We start from the raw sequence: 6,491 nt of genomic DNA, 5'->3' as shown, positions 1-6,491 counted from the left end.
GTTGCCTTTATCGAAAGACACCAGATATCGTGTCAATTATCGTTATATGGGCCTGCTATCATTTGAACATCCGATAAACGAAGGAGTCTTGGCAACATGTGTTACTGGCTGTCATGAAGACCCCATAAACACAAATAAAGAGACACATGGGGAAAGTTTCAAACAGGGGAAGGTTTTGCAGCAAGTTGATAAGTAGGCTATTGGTCATCATCTAACAGATCTCAAATTCCATCCAACAGATTGAAACCAATTATGAGCGTTCAGGGGGAGGCAGGTCAGTGAAACCAAGCCAATTACACAATGAGGCTTTACTTAGATGGAGTTGTACCAACGAAAGTAAACCAAACGAATCTTAAACGGGGCGAAGGCTTCAGTTCACTTGTTCCTCTCAGTCCGTTAGCACCTATTCATGAATCGATGTTGGAATTACGCAAATAATATAATAATTACGAAAGCTTGTGTCATGGTGGGTAATTGTATTGTCTTTCCGTTTATTTGTTATTGATTTGTAAAGTGACGAGGTTATTGGAGGTTATTATGAGTATATTCAAGACGAGATGCGGTTATCTGCAAACGTTCACATCAGTCATTTGGAATTTCAGTTCAAGGAAACAATTAAAAAAAGCTTCCTGGTAAGCGCGTATTGCAAATAGGCTATAAGTGGAGTGACGAAAAAGGGAGAGCGCAAAGAAATTGACAAGGCAGAGCGGATGATCGGGAAATTTGAGTGATATTTCCTATTTACGAGTGTTCATAACGCCATTCTAATTGAAGACATGGTGATCCTCGAGGGACAGCTCCTTACGTATGAAAGCGAGAATAAAAAGTGAGTGGCACCCTGGCAAACAACCTGAGACTTCATCAAGGCGCACACAGAAGTTAGCCTCTAGGCTATATGGAGCAGACCTTTTAATTACTTTTCCATTCTCTCCCATCAAGTCGGTCAAGGAAGGATCAGAAGATGACCGCACTTGCAGCCCAAATACACTTATAAAAACTGATGATTCTCTCCTTTCCTCTGTGGTCGTGTTTTAAATCGTGGAATGGTATGGGGCAGAACAGTGCCGAAGACTGAGTTATCCGGCGCGGTTCAATAGCGTTGACATTAAAACATCGACGGATTTACTGGAGGATATTAGAAACGGAGACAAAGCAGGTAATTTCACAGTTTTCCATCGGACTTCTCTCTGACACTTTCTCAAGTGGACAGCATTCTGATTAACTATAGCACTTTATTTCATAAAGGCAACATTACTGTCCAACATAAGCAGAACTATTGGAATTGCTTTAAGGAATTGTAAGAAAAAGTGAACTTGTTTGGAACTAACCTACAAAGTTGACCGTCTATTTTGTTTGAATAAACAAATATCGATCGATTTGATCAATGAAAGTTGGTTCGTCGCCTGTTAATCTCCTATAGAAAGTAGATATCGTATTTGCTTGCATGAATGGGTGTGAATAGGTCATATATAGTATAATACAATTGTATTTTACATGCTTCTTCAACAACAGGTGTAGACTAACATTGAAATACTCTGTCTAAAAGGACAGGATATATAGGCATGGTAGATGTGGGGTTATATAATGTAATAATTTATGTTGGAGAAATGCTGAAGATAAGAACACAATGTAATGGTTCTGTGCGTCAGAGGGCTTCATTTATGACCCCCAAGTCTTAACTCTTGCAGGGGTCTCGTTAAACTCACGGCAGCGTCAGAGAGGGAGATCCCTTTCCTCAGCCCGCGGTAGCAATGAGCGGACTGTGCAAGCCTGTAGTTATGGGACTCATATTGCTGATCTGCAGTACTACCAGCCACTGTGAGGAGAGCGCGCCAGCCACGGCTCCCACGGTCGCGAGGAACGACAAGAGCCTACTCAGGCGGATTGCAGACATAGTGAGGCACGTGGAGGAGAGCCGCGGTGAGAACGGCACGAACGCAGCATCACAGTCGACTTCTAGGAGAGAATCCCCAGTTGAGACAAAAAGGGATTTACGAAACCTCAAAACAGATAGTGGCGATCAAATTATTGGTGAGTTCGCACATTGACAGCTGGGCGTTACCATGAACTCAAAAATATGTTGTATAACAGTCTTAAGTGGTGGAGTAAAAAGACCACCACGGAATGTAACGCGCTATGAGGGTACTGGGTGCACATCATTCAAATATGTTATGCCTGGGGAATTTTGAAGTTGCTGAATCTTAAGAAAGTGATTTACATTTGACATTTGAGTCATTTAGCAGATGCTCTTACCCAGAGCGAATTACAGTTAGAAACACACTTTGATCTCCTGTTCTCACCCCCTGCCTTCTTTTTTGTCTTTCAGAAATATTTCCTAGAGATCTCAGAAAGAAAGAAAAGTTTTTAAAACACTTAACAGGTGAGATATACATCATATGATCTGTGTGTGTGTGTGTGTGTGTGTGTGAGAGAGAGAGAGAGAGAGAGAGAGAGAGAGAGAGAGAGAGAGAGAGAGAGAGAGAGAGAGAGAGAGAGAGAGAGGAAAGATTTAGAGTGTGGTGGGTCAGGATGTAAAGGACAAGAAAGGGAGAGCCTTTAATTCAAAGGCTTTCTCTCTCCCTCAGGTCCTCTGTATTTCAATCCCAAATGCAGGAAGCACGTATACAGACTATATCACAACACCAGAGACTGCACAATACCTGCATGTAAGTTCCTCAACCTCTTCATATGACAAAGAATACATTTTCCCTGGATTTAAAGCAGTGTTTATAGGCACATCACGTGTTATGTATAAGGGGAGGCATAGTACTGTCTCCCAGGCATTCATTCATTCATCCCTCTATTTCTTTTCTTTCCTTTTAAGACTTCAAAAGATGTGCACGGCTTCTCACACGCTTAGCAGGGAGCCCACGATGTACAGAAGGGTAGCAGAAATCAAGTAAGTGTGCATATCATTTTTTAAAGAGTTTTTCCTAGTCAGGTCACATGGTCTGGTAGAGCGCAGGGCCCTAAATATTGTGTATGTTTGTTTATGGAGGTCCTTGTCTATTCAGTGAAACTAATAACAGTCTAATGGGCTTTACACAGGTCAAACAGAAAGTGTTAATCAAATACACCTGTTACATGTGTAATAATATGCATTGTTAAACCTGACACAAATCAATAGTACTTTTCCCACAAAAAATACTTGTTGCAAAAGTGAAATGTAACCTAAAACACCTGGTAAAGGTGAACTGCACCTCACATGGTTTCAATTTACTGCGTAGAGTCATAGCATTAAGTTGAAAGGAAGAAGTTAAGTAATGTTAAAATGTCTTTCTCAGCCTTATAGGTAGATCTAATCAGTGCCATGCACGGTGTCCACACAGTTTTTGGAGCACAGCATGAAATACAGATCTGTAACAAATCATGTTTCTTTCTCCATTTTTCATGGTACTTTTGGAGAGGAAAGAATTTCTGGGCGCTGCCAAGTACGAGAGAGCACTAAATTTCACTTCCTCTCTCTCGCAGGTTGAAGCCAAACCAGAGCTGTCCAGAAGACAGAGCCCTGAAAAAAAGTGCCTTAGACAACAACAGGGAAACCAAACACAGTGGAACCAGTCACGTCCACCATTACGCAGTGTCCGTCACCAGAGTTCACTATTTTACAAAGGCATGGATTACCACCCACAGGCCTGCCTGGACCCGACAGTCTGTGGTCACTGCGGGTCTTGACAAGAGACTATACAGAAGATACAGAAGGTGAAGGGGGAAAACATGGCAGCAACCACAGATTTCGGGGTTATTATTGTCCTGCTGGCTGGACAAACTCTACTTTCTTCTTTCTTTCTTGGTTTTTACCAAAAGAGAAAAGGGATTGCTTTTGTTTGTTTTTAACCCCCCCCCCCCCAAAAAAAAACAAAAAAAACAACCAACAACAACAATTGAAATCAATCAAATCCTTTGGTTGGGTTGCGACATGCATTTTTAGGTTGTATTTCTGTTGTGGTTCGGCGTCATACCTTTATCAGCAGCACTACCTATTAGTGGATATAAGGCTATCTCGGACATTCTCTCACCTACCTGTGACCACAATGAAACGTATGATTCAATTATTAACTGCGTGACAATTTCCTTGCCTTTTGTCTTTGTAAGACATGTATTAAAACAAGAGACACTATATATTAGGCACTGGTTGCAGTCAGAAGTTGTGTGTAAGAAGAAACCCTCCTGTGAGTCTTGAGTGTGGTACATAGTATATTTATATATTCAAGTTGTCATATGTTTTCCTCTGTATACATACAGTATGTATAAACATTCTAACCTGAGTGCAATATGTACATATTGTAAAAAGCATAAAAGGAATCCACATAACAACCATAAATGAAAGTGTTTGACGTATATTAACTTGGTGTTAAAAAATATATATCAAAAACATGAAATATATTTAAATAAATTATAAGATTGGTACAAACATGAGCGGCCTCTCTCTGTTGTTTCTTAAAGTACGTGGTGTTGTTCATCACTGACTATAACAGGCAATATGATTCAATTGGAATCTATAGGAATCCAGTAGGTTGCACAGGTCTCTGGCTTCCTTACAGGTCTAGATTAATACACTGAACTCAAATATAAATGCAACATGTTAATTAAGTGTTGGTCCCATGTTTCATGAGCTGAAATAAAAGATCACAGAAATTGTTGTGCACAGATTTGTTTACATCCCTGTTAGTGTGCATTTTCTCCTTTTCCAAGATAATTCATCCACCTGACAGGTGCAGCATATCAAGAAGCTGATTAAACAGCATGATCATTACACAGGTACACCTTGTGCTGGGGACAATACAATTAAAAAATGTGCAGTTTTGTCACACAACACAATGTAACAGGTGCCTCAGGTTTTTAGGGAATTCCATGCTGACTGCAGGAATGTCCACCAGTGCTGTTGCCAGAGAATTGATTGTTCATTTCTCAACCATAAGCCGCCTCCAAGATCGTTTTTCAGAAATTGGCAGCATGTCCAACCGGCCTCAAAACCGCAGACCACCTGTAACCACGCCAGCCCAGGACCTCTACATCCCACTCCTTCACTTGCGGGATCGTCTGAGACCAGCCACCCGGACAGCTGAAGAAACTGTGGGTTTGCACAAACAAAGGATTTCTGCACAAACTGTCAAACCGTCTCCACGAAGCTCATCTGCGTGCTCGTTGTCCTTGACCTGACTGCAATTTGGTGTCATAACTGACTTCAGAGGGCAAATACTCACCTTCGATGGCCACTGGCACGCTGGAAAAGTGTGCTCTTCACGGATGAATCCCAGTTTGAACTGTACAGGGCCGATGGCAGACACCGTGTTTGGCGCCATGTGGGCGAGCGGTTTGCTGATGTCAACGTTGTGAACAGAGTGCCCCATGAGGGCGGTAGGGTTATGGTGTGGGCAGGCATAAGCTACGGACAATGAATGCAATTGCATTTTATCTATGGTAATTTGAATGCACAGAGATACCGGTGACGAGATCCTGAGGCTCGTGCCATTCATCTGCCACCATCACCTCATGTTTCAGCATAATAATGAAACAGCTCCATGTTGCAAGGATCTGTACACAATTCCTGGAAGCTGAAAATGGCCCAGTTCTTCCATGCCCTGCATACTCACCAGACATGTCACCAATTGAGCATGTTTGGATGCTCTGGATCGACGTGTACATGTTCCAGTTCCCGCCAAAATTTAGCAACTTCGCACAGCCATTGAAGAGGAGTGGGGGAAATAATCCACAGGCCACAGATAACAGCCTGATCAACTCTATGAGAAGGAGATGTGTCACGCTGCATGAGGCAAATGGTGGTCACACCCAATACTGAATGTTTTTTCTGATCATATTAAAATCTTTGAAATGTTTGCATGTTGCATTTATATTTTTGTTCACTGTAGATTAAAAGACAAATAAAACACTTTGCAAAGTCAGTTATCTAAAATTCACATTATGTACTGTAATAGTAATGGACAATGAGCATTAAAGGGATACTTCGGGATTTTGGCAATGAGGACCTTTATATACTTCCCCAAAGTCAGATAACGTTGTGGATACAATTTTTTATGTCTCCGTGTCCAGTATGAAGGAAGTTAGATGTAGTTTCACAAGACAATGCAAACTAGCATTAGCATGCAAGTTCCTCTGACTCTAGGGAATTAAAGGGCCTCATTGTCAAAATCCCAAAGTATCCCTTTAAAGCCAAGTAGTTTTTGCTTAATGAGCATTGAGTGAACTTGCCATCTGGGAAAATGTATTCTGTCAATGGAAGTTCTCTTTATCTAAGAGAGAGTAAATATTTGTCTGAAAATGTCTTTGTTTAAGTTCAAATGACAAAGTCACCAAACAATCAACCATTTGTTGTACTGCAGGATTTATGCGTTGTGGATCCCATTCCCCCGTGCCAACATATGTTTGTACAAGCTAGCAGGCAAAGTGATCAACTCTAAGTAACACTTTTTTCTCAGCCTGATACTACAGTAAGAGTCCTACTCAATCAAAATCAAACTTTAGATTCA

General features: G+C 41.3%; 1 long non-coding RNA gene across 1 annotated transcript; it reads left to right on the top strand.

Moving 5' to 3' along the window:
* The first annotated feature begins 351 nt into the window (after positions 1-351).
* Positions 352-3,850, top strand: LOC109866619 (uncharacterized). Its single transcript, XR_002251707.2, has 6 exons — positions 352-1,156; positions 1,689-2,031; positions 2,327-2,380; positions 2,586-2,666; positions 2,825-2,899; positions 3,472-3,850. It is a non-coding gene; the product is annotated as an uncharacterized LOC109866619 (long non-coding RNA).
* Positions 3,851-6,491: the final 2,641 nt, after the last annotated feature.

This window comes from Oncorhynchus kisutch, linkage group LG21 (assembly GCF_002021735.2).
Source record: "Oncorhynchus kisutch isolate 150728-3 linkage group LG21, Okis_V2, whole genome shotgun sequence".
In the NCBI taxonomy this organism is placed as follows: Eukaryota; Metazoa; Chordata; class Actinopteri; order Salmoniformes; family Salmonidae; genus Oncorhynchus; species Oncorhynchus kisutch.
Note: the sequence above shows the minus strand (reverse complement) of the source record. Positions and strands in the feature narration are given on the sequence as shown.